General features: G+C 32.4%; 1 pseudogene; it reads right to left on the reverse strand.

Annotated features, from left to right (window-relative positions):
- Positions 1-1683: 1683 nt before the first annotated feature.
- LOC125833487 (uncharacterized) lies at positions 1684-12508 on the reverse strand (annotated as a pseudogene).
- Between the last annotated feature and the right edge of the window lie 5878 nt (positions 12509-18386).

Below are 18386 nucleotides of genomic sequence, written 5' to 3' on the forward strand. Positions count from 1 at the left end.
ATGATGCGTCAAAATTAATTTTTGCTAGATGGCAAGCGCAGTTAGCTCCTTTTAATTTTGAAATCCATTATAAAAAGAGAAGTGATAACTCTCTCCCAGATTTCTTATCCAGAGAATATTTGTCTTCGTCATGAGTTTTCTTTTCTCCCTTCTTTATTGAAAAAACTCTTATTACTATATTAAAAGTAATTTCTCTCAATCGAGATTTACAAGAGATAATTTTATGGAAAATTATCGATGGAATGGTGATAGACATCTTCTCTATTGTTCATATTATCGAAGAGATCGTCGATTTTGACGACAAAAATTATTATTACAATAACAACTATGACGCATTTGAATAAAACAAAATGTTTTGTTTGTAAGATGGACTCTCCTTGGATAACCAAGGGTCGAGGCAGGAGTAATAACCCCCGAGGAAGGGGAAGATCTTCCCCAGGATCATCATCAGGATCGTCATACGGATCCTCTTTTAATTCTCCAATTCTGCAAAAATATGGAAAGAAATTGATAAATTCCAAAGTCACTCAAAGTTCAACATCATCATCAATACATCTGGATGATATTCCAGAAAATAGCCCGTTATACACACACCTACAAGCATATTTATTTGAGAAGCAAAGTGATACTTTTGCCTCTATCGCCAAAGAAGATATTGATGATATCAAATCTTTTAAAAAGGTATCAAAGAAATAAATAATATTTCTTTTAGAAAACTATGAAATCCAGAGAAAGGAAGAACCCTGGAAGATATTCCAGCGATACTTGATTAACGGATTATATTTCCCGGGTAAGTCATATAAAACTCGATCTTACTATGAGACTATTTTAATAAATACTGGTAGTGTCGAATTTCAGCATTTTTCAGGGTAAAACACCAGCGAGAATGTTTATAACTTCTCCAAAATGATTATTAAGCAAATTATATCTATTGAAGATTGGGGTATTTCCACAATGAAAGAAAGGCAGATCAGCCTAAATAAGGTCTCTATGAGTTTCACCTATTGGGACAACATTAATGCTTTTGAAAAAGTCCTCTACAATAATAATGAGCGATATAAGCATACTTGATTTATTAAAATTTGCGCAAAGATATTTGCAGAATCCATCCCTAATAGGTTCTTGAGCTGGTGGTCATACCACGGTCCAACAACAAAGATTTTGTCTGATCCTTTTCTGCGATTATATTAAGAATGGGTTAAGGTTTCACCAGATCTTAACGATTTATACCACGCATATCATATTTACTACATTGAAAAAATCGAACAAATTTATTTTTTCATTGAATTCTCTATTCCATGGATTCATAAATGAACCCAGTAGTGGGATTCACCGAGGAGCAAATTCCTTGCTTGTATAGAACCTTTCATAATAATTTTTGGGACAAATTGATAAAAAGAATCCCACGACCAAGTCTTTATACGAACAAGAATTGCTGGATCTAATTGCAAGAAAGATCCAAGAATATTGTATTTCTCCTCACAAGGGAATCATTGCCGACAGCACAGCCAGACATATTGCAAGAAAAATTTCCATTCAAGATGAAAATAAAGAAGAAATGATTAATAATTATCTAGACGAGGTCAGGAGGAATCTACTCCTCAATATTAATCAATACGAGAAATCAGACACTTCTATGAGAAGTGAGATGAGCGATGATATCGCAAAAGATACTCAAGAAACTCAGCCTGATGAATCAACTAAACCCATTTCAGAAGATACGCTGAAAAAGGTGGAAGATTTCCTCAGAGAACTAGAGAAAAAAGACAAGTTGTAAAGCTTATCGCCAACAGTAAAAGTCGCTATCAACAGTAGATACACTGTTGATTAACAGTAAAAACATTGTTACTGTACATAAGGGACCCACCATTATTGTACAATATTTTTTTTCTATAAATAGGTTTAGTTTTAATTGGAGAAATATGTTGAAAACCCGTCTCTCTCTAGCACTCTCTCTTGTAAAGCTCTCTTTTGTAAAGTTTAAAGTTCGCCGGAATACTTACCGGAGTTAATAAAGTGTATAGTTCTCTTATAGGCCTTGGAGTCCGCCACCCTTTTCAAGATACTATTTTATTTTTGTTCTTATCTTTTGGTATTATTCTCAGATCTGAGTCGTGACCATGTTCGGCTAAAACTTCACGACTATTCTTGGATCTTTCTTGCAATTAGATCCAGCAATTCTTGTTTGTATAAAGATAAGAACAGAAATAAAATAGTATCTTGAAAAGGGTGGCCAGCTCCAAGGCCTATAAGAGAATTATACACTTTATTAACTTCGGTAAATATTCCGGCGAACTTCAAACTTTACAAAAGAGAGCTTTAGAGAGAATGCTAGAGAGAGAAGGTTTCTCAACCTCCTTCTCCAATTAAAACTAAACCTATTTATAGAAAAAAAATATTGTACAACAATGGTGGGTCCCTTATCAATGGGTCCCTTATGTACAATAACAATGTTTTTACTGTTAATCAACAGTGTATCTACTGTTGATAGTGACTTTTACTGTTGGCGATAAGCTTCACAGCTTGTCTTTTATCTTTAGTTCACTAAGGAAATCTTCCGCCTTTTTCAGCGTATCTTCTGAAATGGGTTTAGCTGATTCATCATATTGCATTTCTTGAGTATCTTCTGCGATATCATCGCTCGTCTAACTTCTCATAGAAGTGTCTAATTTCTCACATTGATTAATATTGAGGAGTAAATTCCTCCTGACCTCGTCTAGATAATTATTAATCATTTCTTCTTTATTTCCATCTTGAATGGAATTTTTCTTGCAATATGCTTGACTAAGATGTTGGCAATGATTCCCTTGTAAGGAGAATACTATATTCTTGGATCTTTCTTGCAATTAGATCCAGCAATTCTTGTCCGTATTAAGACTTGGTCGTGGGATCCTTTTTAATCAATTTGTCCCAAAAATTATGATGAAAGGTTCTATACAAACAAGGAATTTGCTCCTCGTTGTATCCCACTTCTGGGGTCCATTTATGAATCCATGGAATAGAGAATTCAATTAAAGAATAAAATTTTTTCGATTTTTTCAATATAGCAAATATGATCTGCGTGGTATAAATCGTTAAAGATCTGGTGAAACCTTAACCCATTGTTTATATAATTGCAGAAATGGATCAGGCAAAATATTTGTTGTTGGACCGTGGTATGACCACCAGTTCAAGAACCAATTAGGGATGGATTCTGCAAATATCTTTGCGCAAATTTTAATAACCCAAGTAAGCTTATGTCGCTCATTATTATAGTAAAAGACTTTTTCAAAAGCATTAATGTAGTCCCAATAGGTGAAACTCATAGAGACCTTATTTAGGTTGATCTGCCTTTCTTTTATTGTGGAAATACCCCAATCTTCAATAGATATAATCTGCTTAATAATCATTTTGGAGAAGTTATAAGCATTCTCGCTAGTGTTGTACCGTGAGAAGTGCTGAAATTCGACACCACCAGTATTTATTAAAATAGTCTCATAGTAAGATCGGGTTTTATATGACTCTGCCAGGAAATATAATCCGTTAATCAAGTATCGCTGGAATATCTTCCAGGGTTCTTCCTTTCTCTGAATTTCAGAGTTTTCTAAAAGAAATGTTATTTCTTTCTTTGATACCTTTTCAAAAGAGTTGATATCATCAACATCTTCTATGGCGATAGAGGAAAAAGTATCAGTTTGCTTCTCAGATAAATATGATTGTAGTTGTGCGTATAACGGTCTATTTTCTGGAATATCATCCATATGTATTGATGTTGATGTTGCACTTTGAGTGACTTTGGCATTTATCAAATTCTTTCCATATTTTTGCAGAATTGGCGAATTAGAAGAGGATCCGTATGACGATCCTGATGATGATCCTGGGAAGATCTTCCCCTTCTACGGGGGTTATTAACTGCCTCGACCCTTGGTTATCCAAGGAGAGTCCATCCTACAAACAAAACCTTTTGTTTTATTCAAATGCGTCAGCGTAGTTATTGTAATAATAATTTTCGTTGTCAAAATCGACGATCTCTTCGATATTATGAACAATAGAGAAGATGTGTATCACCATTCAACCGATAATTTTCCATAAAATTATCTCTTGTACATCTCGATTAAGAGGAATTATTTTTAATATAGTAATAAGAGTTTTTTCAGTAAAGAAGGGAAAAAGAAAACTCATGACGAAGACAAATATTCTCTGGATAAGAAATTCGGGAGAAAGTTATCACTTCTTTTTTTATAATGAATTTCAAAATTAAAAGGACCTAACTGGGCTTGCCATCTAGCAAAAATTAATTTTGACGCATCATGTTTAAAATCTTTATGAAACATATATTTCACAGATTGCGCATCAGTTTTTATTAAAAACTTTTGATTATACAAATCATGTTGAAATTTTAACACACATTTAACGATGGTTAGCATTTCATGAGCCACCGTGGCATATTTTTTTTGGGCTTCGCTCCATTTCCCAGAATTAAATCTAACCAAATATTCCTGTTTGTCATTGGGATTAATTTGTTTCAAGATCCCACCATAACCAATGTTAGACGCATCCGTCTCAATAATCTTTTGCCAGGCAGGATTAGCACGAGTTAAACAAGGTAAAGATTGGACATGCAACTTAATATTTTTTACCAAAGTTTTATGCCTATCAGTCCAAGGTGATTTATGATCCTTTTTTAGCCTGTCGTAAAGAGGGGCCAAATCACAAGATATTTTTTTATAAAAGGGGGAGATGTAATTTAAACTTCCCAAAAATCTTTGCAATTGAGTCCTGTCGGTAATAACATCAGGAAATTTTGATGCAAAGTCAATTGATCTTTGTATCGAGGTGACTTTTCCCTGACAAATAAGATGTCCAAGAAATCGAACACTAGTTTGAAATAAACTCATTTTTGGTTTAGAAATTACCAAACCATTTTGTATAACGATTTTCTTGAAAATGTCTAGATGCTTGATATGTGTTTCAAATGTTTTGAAAAATATCAAAATATCAAAATATAAACAATGATGAAATCCAAAAATGGGTTGAAAATATCATTCATAATTTTTTGAAATTCGGAAGGAGCATTTCTCAAATCAAATGGCATTACATTCCATTTGTATTGTCCAAACGGGACATTAAAAGTAGTTTTATAAGTATGCTCTTTAAATAGTTGGATCTGAACACCTCGTTCTTTTTCAGCCACATTGTTAACATAAAATGTAGTACAAGACCAAGGTGATTTTGAAGGTTTTATCAACCCCTTTTGTAACAAATTATCAATCTCCTTTTTGCAAAATTCAACTAATTCGGCGTTCATTTGACAGGGACGAGATTTAGTTGGAATGACATTCTTAGAGAAATCATCTTCATATGAAAGAGTAACTATATGCTTTTTCCGATTCCCAAAAGCACTAGGATGATCAGCACAAATATCAACAGCAATTTGTTCAGAAATTAATTTAATTTTTTCATGTACTTTGGTAGATTTCAAAGTATCAAATATATTCATGCTAAACAATTCAAGTTGCAGATAATCAATATGCTTTTGTTTCATAATATCACGAGAAATAGGGTCAGTGATGAAAGTATAACTCATATCCCTGTCTTCATAAGTAGCAGAAAAACCTTTAGCATTTATGCTAGTAAAAGGATAAATAGCATTTATAAAGGGGGTTCCAAGTATAATTGGAGGGTATAACTGATTTTTTACCAAGAAAAAGAAATGTGGAATGCACACTTTATTTAGGCAAATGCGAGTATTAGGCAATTTATACTTTATATCTAAAGCATAACCAGAAGCAGATTTGACCATATGAGTAGTTTTTTCAAAATATTTAGTTGGCACAAGACCTTCTTGAATGCAACTAACATCCGCTCCACTATCAATCATAGCAATATTCGTTATTGAAAAACTATTATCAATCAAAATGGTGCATTTAACATACCAGTTATAAGCAGTAACAATTTGCATCATTCCTAAAAACATACCTTGTTTAGGATCAATATTAAAAGGTTTTGCTAGAGTATTATCTTCAGCAATGTTTTTACCTTTGTTATTAACAGCTTCAATCTGAGTAAGACGATGATCACAAATCACTTGATTTTGTTTAAGAGATTTAATCTCATTTTTCAAATTTTCAACTTCTTTTTTCAAATCAAAAGAAGAATCTCTTGTAGAAATAGTTTGTTTTTAAAGTCTATTATTAATTTCAGACAAAGAATAAGGTGCAGAGTATTCGAATTAAAAATCATTCTTTTTTTCAGAATTTTTTGAACTAGAACTAGCACTATTATTAACATCTAACTGAATAATTTTTTTACGAAGATTATTATCAGTAACTTCTTTCAGAAGTTCTATCACATTATCAAAAGTAATAGTATTTAGATTTAAATCTTCAAATTGAGATTGCAGTTTATAAAAAAAACTCATCATTTTCACATAGGCAAGTATCACCATGGCAAGTATTGCAAGTATTCATATTATCTTGTTGATTATTATCACGCTGATTATTATCAGATAATTCAGGTAAATCAATCTCTTCTTCGAAGCCTGAGTCAGAATCATAATCGGATTCAGAATCAGAAGTATATAAGAAACTATAAACCTTATCATGAATATCCTCATCTAATTCTAAGATCTTCAAATTTTCAAGCTTACAATTGGGTGCTATATGACCGAAATTATCACACTTATAACACTTAATCTTGGCAAGCTCACGCTTAGATCTAGTCTTGATAAATCTATTAGCCTTGCGAAAGGTTTTTCTAGCGCCCCGCTCTTCTTTAGATCTATATCTAGATCTCTTCTTTCTATGAGGTCTATCAGGATTGGAGTCTCTAGAATCTTTATGTTTTCTCCTGCTATTAGCCGGAGCATCAGGTAAATCGAACTGGGTACAAAAGTCTCACATCTGAGATCTTTCCTTGAGCGTGTCAATCTTAAGCTATCTGGAGAGTTTCAATTCATTGCACAAGTTTATACCTTCCTGATTACAAACTCCTATCAGCTAACCATAAGTATAATCTTTATACGGGATTTCTCCAAGAGCATTTCTCAGAATCCTTTTAACACACTCGGCAAATAAGGGGGGAAAGCCATCTATAAAATTAGCTTTCCAATGCTCATAAATGTTTTCGGGTAGTTCCATCACCCTACTCATATAAGTATCTTTATACCATCTAAATTCTTCCAAGGTTCTACATCGTAGACCATTCAAGAAGGTACGAACAGTCTCGTACTGATTGGTGAATCTACCATTAAAATGTTCTAGGATGGTTAAGACTAGAGTATAAACAACGTCTTCTCTATTAGCAACTAGAGGCATGCCCAAGTTATCAAAACCTTCACTACTCGAAGTAGCATTAATTACAGAAGCCTTTTGCTCAAGGCTCATATAATTATCCCACCAACCTCTGAGTTGGCCAGTAAAACCTGCAATAATCATTTTGCATATATTTCTATCTGTGTTTTTAACATTTTTACAAATTGTTGCATACATAAGCATTCTATGAACGAGAATAGTTAGCTGTCTATCAGTCAACCCATCGAGATTCCACTCATAAATTTCAGAACCACTATAAGAGGTATTGGTCTGATTCCAGTCGCGTTCCTCTGTAAGCACATCCTGAGGAGTTGGCCTGGAATAATAATAAGTTTGCATGCTATGTTTATGAGCAAACTTAGGATTACCACTATTCTTCTTGGGATAACTGCGAAGTTTATTAAATTCTAAAGAAACATGATTTTTAAAATCAAAAGTGTTTTCCATTTTATCCGCAAAATTTTCAGACAAATCTCTAGGGTTAGCTTTAAAATCCGAAAACTTTTTATCAAGAAGTTCTTCGAAATCATACATCGATTTGAATTTAAAATCCTTAATCTCAGTGGGCCTCTGCACAGAGGTAGACATAGTAAGAGCTTCGGAATTAGTTTTAGAAGTCCAAGCTTTATCAAAAGCTTTTAAATGATTTTTTATTTGAATAATCAAAGTAGTTAATTCATCCAATTTTTTATCAAGCGAACCAATATGTTCATCCAAAACTTTAGCATAAAGTCCCAAAAAATTATTTTGAGAAATCAAGTTATTAATTTCATTGATGCTGACTGCCGCAACATCTTGTTCAACAATTTTTTGAAAGGCAGTAAAAGTGATACCAGTATTATTAGGTAAAATAAAAGATGACTGAGGAGGATAAACAGCCTTAATAATATTACCATATTCATCTTTATAAGATCGTTCTAGAACTTTGATGAATAACCGAAGATAAGTGGTTATAAACCAAGACACAAAATACATAATTTGATTATGTAAAGCACAAGTTTCATAAAACACCACAAAATACATAATTTGATTATGTAAAGCACAAGTTTCATAAAACTCTCGAAAGATATAATTTAAATCATCAGCACTATAAGAGACAAAAAACCATGTTTTAAAATGGTTCCATTTATCACTTAAAAATTCACAATAATGATAATAATAATAATAATAAAATAGTAATAACAATAATAATAAAAATAGTAATAACAATAGTAATAGTATTAGTAATACTAATAATAATAATAAGACCCATTCTTTGTATAACTTGAGAAATGGTTCGGGCAAAATTTTTATTGTTGGCCCGTGGTACATCCACCAGTTTAAAAACCAATTTGGTATAGGATTCGCAAATATCTTGGCACATACTTTTATCAACCAAGTATGTTTATGCCTCTCATTGTTATAACAGAGAACTTTATTAAATGCCTGAATATAATCCAAATAGGTAAAGCTTACCATGAATTTGTTTAGACTGAATTGTCTTTCAGTCATTGAGGAAATACCCCAATCTTCAATATGAATGACGTGTTTTATAATCATTTTAGAGAAGTTATAAACATTCTCACATGTATTATATCCTGAAAAATGTTGAAATTCAACACTTGTGCTTATCAGCAGAGTCTCATAATATTTTCGAGTTTTGTATGCTCACCCGGGAAATAAAGCCCATTAACTAAATACCTTTGGAATATCTTCCAAGGTTCTTCTCTTCTCTGTATGTCATATTTTTCTAAGAGAAATATCATATCTATTTTTTCTACCTTTTCATATGTTTTGATATCATCAACTTCTTCTTTGGCGATTGAAGCAAAAGAATCACCTTGCTTTTGAGTTAGAAACTCTTATAGTTTAGCATATAATGGATCACTTTCTGGAATATCTTCCAGATGTATTGATGATGAATCTTTTTTCTTTGCTCTAGAGTTTAAGTTATATAAACTCATTCCTCCCTTTTGTATAATTGGAGTACTAGATGATGAAGATCCGTATGATGATCTTGATGAACTTGGGGATGATCTTCCCCTTCCGTGAGTATAACTGTCTTTTCCTCTAGCCTTGGTTATCCAAGGAGGATCCATCCTGCAAACATAGCATTTAGTTTTAATCATTCAAGAGGCTATATTTTTAATCAGTCAAGAGGTTATAAACTTCATCACAATAAAATCTTTCATAAAGCTCTTGTTCAATCATGTAATTATTGACGATATCAATTACCATTCCGTCTATAATTTTCCATAATATAAGTTCCTTTAAATCTCTATTAAGAGGAACTGCCTTCAAATCGTAACCAAATCTTTATCAGGAAAGAAATCAAGAAAACCCATCAGAAGAAAGTTATTCTCTTGATAAGAAGTCTGGGAGGGAATTATCAATTCCCTTTTTATAATGAATTTCGAAATCAAAAGGGGCTAATTGTGCCTGCCACCTAGCAAAAATTAACTTAGACGCATCATGTTTAAAATCTTTATCAAACATATACTTGACTGACTGAGCATCAGTTTTTATCAAAAAATTTTGATTATATAAATCATCTTGAAATTTTAAAACGCACTTAACGATAGTTAACATTTCATGAGCTACAGTCGCATATTTTTTATGAGCATCGCTCCATTTTCCTGAATGAAATCGAATAAGATATTCATTTTTATCATGCGGATTAATTTTTTCAATATACCTCCATACCATATATTAGACGTATCCGTCTCTACAATCTTTTGATAATATCAGGGAATTTTGATGCGAATTCAATAGATCGCTGAATAGGAGTCATTTTTCCTTGACAAATCAAATGACCCAAAAATCTAACTTCTGTTTGAAAAAGACTCAGTTTAGGTTTAGATTTAACCAAACCATTTTGAATAACTATTTTCTTAAAAATGTCTAAATGCTTAATATGCATTTTAAGAGTCTTTGAGTAAACCAAATTATCATCAATATAAACTATGATGAAATCCAAATAGGGATTGAAAATATCATTCATTATCTTTTGAAATTCTGAGGGAGCATTCTTTAACCCAAAAGGCATTACATTCCATTCGTACTGTCCAAACGGAACATTAAATGCCGTTCTATATGAATGGTCTCTAAATATTTGGATTTGTCAATATCTAGATTTTAGATCAAATTTTGAAAAGATATTAGCATCATATAATCTGGTTAATAAATCTCTTTTATTAGGAATAGGATATCTAATCCATTTTAAAAAATTATTTAAGGTTTATAATTTATAACTAACCTGGGAACACCTCGTTCTTTTTCTTCTGCGTTACTAACATAAAAAGCAGTACACGACCATGGTGATTTGGAAGGCTTTATCAACCCCTTTTGTAATAAATTATCAATTTCTGTTTTGCAGAATTCAACCAATTTGGTATTCATCTAACAAGGACGTGATTTGGTAGGGATATTTACCTCAGATAAATCATCTTCATATGGAAGAGTTACAATATGCTTTTTCCGATTCCAAAAGGCACTAGGATGATCAGCACAAATATCAATGGCCATTTTTTCAGAAATGAGTTTAATTTTTTCTTGTACTTTAGCAAATTTTAAAGTATCGAATATATTCATACTAAATGTCTCAAGCTGTAAATAATCAACATGCTTTTGTTTCATTTCAATTAGAGCATTAATATCTCTAGAAATAGGCTCGGTGATAAAAGTATAACTAATATCTTAATTTTTATAAGTAGAAGAAAATCCTTTAGCGTTTATATTAGTAAAGGATAAATTGCATTTATAAAAGGAGTTCCTAGAATAATATGAGGGTATAACTGATTTTTTACTAAGAAAAAGAAGTGAGGAATACAAACTTTATTCTGGAAAATACGAGTATTAGATAATTTATACTTTATATCTAAAGCATTACCAGATGCAGATTTAACCATATGAGTTGTTTTTTCAAAATATTTAGTAGGTACAAGACCTTCTTGAATGCAACTCACATCAGCGCCACTACCAATCATAGCAATGTTAGTTATAGAAAAAGTATTATCAATTAATATAGTACATTTAACATACCATTTATGAGCTGTAACAATTTGCATCATTCCTAAAAACATATTTTGTTTCTAATCAATATTCAAAGTGTTGGCAAGAATATTTTCTTCAGCAGTAGATTCATCAACGTTATTTTTTCCTTTGCTATTAGCAGACTCAATCTGAGTAATACGGTGATCATAAATAATATGATTTTGTTTAAGAAATTTAATTTCTTCCTTCAAATGTTCAATTTCTCCTTTTAAATCATCAAAGAAGGTATCACGAATAACCATGGTTTGTTTAGAAGAGAGTCTATTATGAACTTCAGACAAGGAGTAAGGAGTAGAATAATTAAAATCATCTTTAACCTTTTTATCAGTAGGAATACTAGTTGAAGAGCTAGTTTTACTATCAGCCAATTGAATGATCTTTTCACGAAGAGTATTATCGGTAACTTCTTTTAGAAGTTCTATTACATTGTCTGCAGTGATAGTGAACATATTCATGTCTTCGAACTGAGATTGTAACTTGTAGAATTCATCATGTTCGCAGTGACAAACATCACCATGACATTTGCAAGCATCACTCGAATCTTGATGAACCTTAGAAGACTCTGGTTGCTCATCCTCTGTTGCATAACTTGCTTCAGAATCATCATAATCTGATTCGGAACCAGAAGTATATAGAAAACTATAAATCTTCTCTTGAATATCATCATCAAGTTCTAGAGTCTTAAACTTTTCTAGCTTACAATTTGGAGCTATATGCCCAAATTTTCCACATTTATAACACTTAATCTTATCAAGATTTTGCCTTGACCTATTCCTGGTAAATCTATGAGATTTACGATGATTCCTACGCTCATCTCTTTGTTCTCTAGTCCTTCTTCTAGATCTTCTTTTCTTATGATGAGATCTATGGAATTCTGATTTAGAAGTTTCTCGGTTGGTGTTTTTTGAAGCATCCGATAAATCGAATTGAGTACAAAAATCTCCTAATTGAGACTTTTCTCTAAGCTTATCCATCTTAAGTTGTCTTGAGAGTTTTAACTCATTGCACAAATTTATACCTTCTTGCGTACAAGCCCCAATAAGTTTTCCATACGTAAAATCACTATAGGGAATAATTCCTTGAGGATTTCTAAGAGTCTTTTTTATTCTTTCTGCAAATATAGAAGGTAAACCATCAATAAAGTTGGCTTTCCAGAATTCTAAACGATTTTTGGGAAGTTCCATGACCTGACTTAAATAAGTTTCTTTATACCATCTAAACTCTCCTAAATGTCTACATCTAAGACCATTTAGAAGAGATCTAATGGTTTCATATTGATTGGTAAATCTACCACTAAAATGTTCAAGAATAGTCAAAATAAGTGTATACGTCTTCTCTATTTTGAACAAGGCAAAGCCTAAATTATCAACTCCTTCATTTACTGCCTTAGCATTAATTACCGCTGCTCTCGCATCAGAGGGCATATAATTATCCCACCATACTCTTAGTTGACCGGTAAATCCTACAATAATCATCTTGCAAATGGTCTTGTCAGTGTTACTAACACTTTTGCAGATAGTAGCATACATAAGCATCCTATGAACCATAATCGTCATCTGCCTATTAGTTAACCCCTCGAGATTTCATTCATAAATCTCACTTCCACTATAAGAAGTGCTAGTTTGATTCCAACCTCTTTTCTTTATTAAAACATCTTGAGGAGTAGGCCTGGGATAATAATATGTTTGCATGCTAGGTTTTCTAGCAAAAGCAGTATTACCACTATTCTTTTTTGGATACCCATGAAGTTTATTAACTTCCACTTCCATTTGAGTTTTGGAATCAAAAGTGGCTTTCATATCATCTGCAAAGTCTTCAGAGAGACTTATCGGTTTCGCACTTGCACCAAATTGAGAAAAAATTTTATCAAGAAGATTTTCAAGGTCGTGCAAAGGTCTAAGAATAAAATCCTGAATCTCAGGGGGCCTTTGAATATGAACATCAGGCTGTTTTGACGAAGAAGCCTGTTCCGAAACTCGTTTCACAGATTAGCTTACTATCAATTTGAACAATCAGATTAGACAGGCTATCTAATTTTTTATCTAGAGAACAAATATGTTCACCAATAACTTTGACATATAGACCCAAATAATTATTTTGAGAAATAAGACAATTAATTTCATTTAAAAATACTGCGGCAACATCATTATCAATAAATTTATGAAAAGCAGTAAAACTAATACCAGTATTATTTGGTAAAATAAACGGAGCTTGAGGAGGATAAATGGATTGAATAATATTACCTGATTCATCTTTGTAAGATTGTTCAAGAACGTTGATGAATAAAGGCAAATAAGTGGTTATAAACTGAGGCACAAAAAACATAATATGATTATGTAATGCACAAGTTTCATAAAACTCTTGAGAAATATTATTTAAATCTTCTTTACTATAAGTGTTAAACAACCAAGTTTTAAACCGGTTCCATTTTTCATTTAAAAATTCGTTTTGAATATATTTTCTTATCAGCGAACCTGGACTAAAATCAATTTGATGTACACTCATCATTAAGTATCATTAAGATTAAAATCTATCTCAGATACAGAAGGAATATCCTTATCAGAAATATGGATGCTTTATCATTCGTTTGAATAATGTTTAACCGAGGATCAATTTTAATTTTTTGTTTTTCTGCAGATATAACTGTTGATAAAGTATGTAAAGAAGCAGCGCGATTTCTAGCTGGACCATAACAAGGTTCTATCGGAGAAATATGTTGAATAGTCAGTCTTTTATCAGAAGCAAAAGAATGTCTACTATACGGAACACTTTTATCATCAAACTGCATATAAATTTTTCCATCGGAATTTTGACTAATATGAGAATATTCAGAATTAGTGACAACATCGGTCATTTGCTCAGGGGTATAACAGAATCTAAAATCCAAGTGGTAGGAAAATTAATTTCTTCCTATTTTATAGGTCTTCTAGTAGAGACCTTAGATCTGGCGAAATTAGTTTCTACTAAAATAGTTTGATCAGATGTATCATATAACTTACATCTTTGATTCAAAGTAGCAAGTAATTTATAATAGATTCTATATGACAAGCAAATTAATTCAGATCCAGGTGCATAGTTATAACCATGCGTTTTAACATTCAAGGTTAAAGAATCTAATATATTAGAATCAGTCAAAGATAACTGCAAATTGGGCTGAGCATTCAAATAAACTGGACCATAAGCCACCGTAGATTCTATTGAACCCATCAAGGATTTACGAAAATTTAAATTTCTCGCATCTCGTAGAGCAACTAAGAAAGTTTCTATTAACCCTTTAAGAGTTAAAGGTTTAAAAACAATTTAAACAATGCCAATATGCAAAAATTTATACTGAGATTTATATAATTCAATATCACGCTTGTTTAATAAACGAGTAGTTTGTTCGGATGAATTTAACGCCAAAGATTGTTCAGTTGTTTTAATCAACTGTTTATTAGAAATCTTATCAAACCAACCATAATCATAAATGGCTTTTATATTAATTTTCAGAATAGTCCATTAGTTTAACAAATCAAGGTTTTGAGGTATATCTACCTCTTCTAGTCTCGTGCTTTTAATATTTTCTTGATCCATAAAAGAGAGAATATATCTATGCCGAAGTTCTTCACATCAATTATATATATATATCATGAAATTTCTTAGGCTCTGATACCAACGTTACAGGATCACTGACCTGGCGGTGGTCCGCCCAGTCATAGATCAAGCAAGTCAATACCCTTAGAGATAGTCCAACTACATAAGAATCGAAATATACAAGAATTTTAACATAGTTTCTCAGACTGCATGGTTTAATTATTTTACCCAAGCAAATGGCCTGTCAAGAAGCTAATACATACTTTTATTGAGCCCATGTGTCTGATAGTTCTAACCGGGTATCAGGTGCCCTACTTATCAAACTCTTTTTCGCGCTAAAAACCACGGCTCATCAGACGGAGTCACAAAAACAAAGCCAATAAAAGTAGTACTAGTTCCGACTGTACCTCAATCTCGGAACCAAGTCAAAAAGCAATACTAAAATTCTTCTATATTTAAATAAATCTTAGATCCGTTCATGGTCTATATAAACGAGAAGTTAGTTATCCGGCATAGATATAATTTCTTAGCCGGACATAGTCACGGCTTAACTCAAAGATAAAAACAGAAAATAAAAGGAAGTACCTTGTAGCAAACAACACACTTTACTATTCTTCCGGCCAAAGTCCGTTAAGCTTACAATAATTTAAAATAATTTACAAGTGGGGAGAGAAAGTAGAAAGAAGGAGAGAGGGTTTCTAAAACCTGCTCTCAATTAAAGAAAAACAGACCTATTTATAAAAAAAAAAAAGCATCTTTGTACAGGATACTGGGCCCCTATCTGGGTCTTGGTAACAGTGTATATACTATTAGTGAACAGTGTTACTACAGTAGCGCGGGCCCGCTACCGACGCGCATAAGCTTTACACTTTGTCCTTTAATTTTGCCAAAAAATCTTCGGCTTTCTTCAGTGCATCCACTGGACTTTCTTCTTCATATTGTTGGGCTTCATGCATATCTTCACTTGTTTCACTACGCATTGATGAATCTAATTTTGCGTAATGACTTATATTTAGAAGAATCTTCTTTTTTACTTCTTCTAGATATTTTTTAATCATTTCATTTTGTTCTCCTTCATCATGATTAGAAATTTTTCTAGTCATATGTTTTACAGAGGTTGAGTCATCAGTCATAATTCATTTATTGGGAATCGATTTATAATCGTGTATGGTTTTCGTAATTAGATCCAGCAGTTCTTGTCCGTATATGAACTTTATTTGAGGATCTTTCTTCATCAACTTGTCCCAAAAATTATTATAATAAGTTCTGTATAGGCAAGGGATTTGTTCCTCAGTGAAATCTACTTCCGGAACCCATTTATGAATCCATGGAAAAGAGAATTCTATAAAAAAAATATATCTGTTCAATTTGTTGAAAATAACAAATATGTTCTTGATGATATAACTTGTTGAGATATAGTGAAATGACCAGGCGGTGGTTCGCCCAGTCATAAATCAAGCAAGTCAATATTCTTAGAGGTAGTCCAACTACATAAGAATCGAAATATACAAGAATTTTAACATAGTTTCTTAGACTGCATGGTTTAATTATTTTACCCAAGCAAAGGGCCTATCAAGAAGCTAATACATACTTTTATTGAGCCCATGTGTCTGATAGTTCTAACGGGGTATCAGGCGCCCTACTTATCAAACTCTTTTTCGGGCTAAAAACCACAGCTCATCAGACGGAGTCACAAAGACAAAGCCAATAAAAGTAATACTAGATCCGACTGTACCTCAATCTTAGAACCAAGTCGAGAAGCCATACTAAAATTCTTCTATATTTAAATAAAGCTTAAATCCATTCATGGTCTATATAAAAGAGAAATTAGTTATCCGGCACAGATATAATTTCTTAGCCGGACATAGTCACGGCTTAACTCAGAGATAAAAAGATAAAACTAAAACTAAAAAGAAGTACCTTGTAGCTAACAGCACACTTTACTATTCCTCCAGCGAAAGTCCGGTAAGCTTACCATATTTGAAAATATTTTACAAGTGGGGAGAGAGAAAGTAGAAAGAAGGAGAGAGGGTTTCTAAAACCTGCTCTCAATTAAAGAAAAATAGACCTATTTATAGAAAAAAAAAAGCATCTTTGTACAGGATACTGGGCCCCTATCTGGGTTCTGGTAACAGTGTATTTACTGTTAGTGAACAGTGTTGCTACAGTAGCGCGGGCCCGCTACCGACGCGGATAAGCTTTACACTTTGTCCTTTAATTTTGCCAAAAAATCTTCGGCTTTCTTCAGTGCATCCACTGGACTTTCTTCTTCATATTGTTGGGCTTCGTGCATATCTTCACTTGTTTCACTACGCATTGATGAATCTGATTTTGCGTAATGACTTATATTTAGAAGAATCTTCTTCTTTACTTCTTCTATATATTTCATAATCATTTCATTTTGTTCTCCTTCATCAGGATTAGAAATTTTTCTAGCCATATGTTTTACAGAGATTGAGTCATCAGTCATAATTCCTTTATTAGGAATCAATTTATAATCGTGTATAGTTTTCATAGTTAGATCCAACAGTTCTTATCCGTATATGGACTTTTTTTGAGGATCTTTCTTCATCAACTTGTTCCAAAAATTATTATAATAAGTTCTATATAGGCAAGGGATTTGTTCCTCAGTGAAATTTACTTCCGGAACCAATTTATAAATCCATGGAACAGAGAATTCTATAAAAAAAAAATATCTGTTCAATTTGTTGAAAATAACAAATATTTTCTTGTTGAGATCTGGGGAAACTTTGACCCATTCTTTGTATAACTTGAGAAATAGTTCGCGCAATATTTTTATTGTTGGCCCGTGGTATGACCACCAGTTTAAAAACCAATTTGGTATAGGATTCGCAAATATCTTGGCACATACTTTTATAAACCAAGTATGTTTAAATCTCTCATTGTTATAACAGAGAACTTTATTTAATGCCTGAATATAATCCGAATAGGTAAAGCTTACCATGAATTTGTTTAGACTGAATTGTCTTTCAGTCATTGAGGAAATACCCCAATCTTCAATATGAATGACGTGTTTTATAATCATTTTAGAGAAGTTATAAACATTCTCACATGTATTATATCCTGAAAAATGTTGAAATTCAACACTTGTGCTTATCAGCAGAGTCTCATAATATTTTCGAGTTTTGTATGCTCACCCGGGAAATAAAGCCCATTAACTAAATACCTTTGTAATATCTTCCAAGGTTCTTCTCTTCTCTGTATGTCAGATTTTTCTAAGAGAAATATCATATCTATTTTTTCTACCTTTTCATATGTTTTGATATCATCAACTTCTTCTTTGGCGATTGAAGCAAAAGAATCACCTTGCTTTTGAGTTAGAAACTCTTATAGTTTAGCATATAATGGATCACTTTCTGGAATATTTTCCAGATGTATTGATGATGAAGCTTTTTCTTGTGCTCTAGAGTTTAAGTTATATAAACTCATTCCTCCCTTTTGTATAATTGGAGTACTAGATGATGAAGA

The sequence above is a fragment of the Solanum verrucosum genome, unplaced genomic scaffold, assembly GCF_900185275.1.
Source record: "Solanum verrucosum unplaced genomic scaffold, falcon-dt-bn FXZP01000173.1, whole genome shotgun sequence".
Classification (NCBI taxonomy): domain Eukaryota; kingdom Viridiplantae; phylum Streptophyta; class Magnoliopsida; order Solanales; family Solanaceae; genus Solanum; species Solanum verrucosum.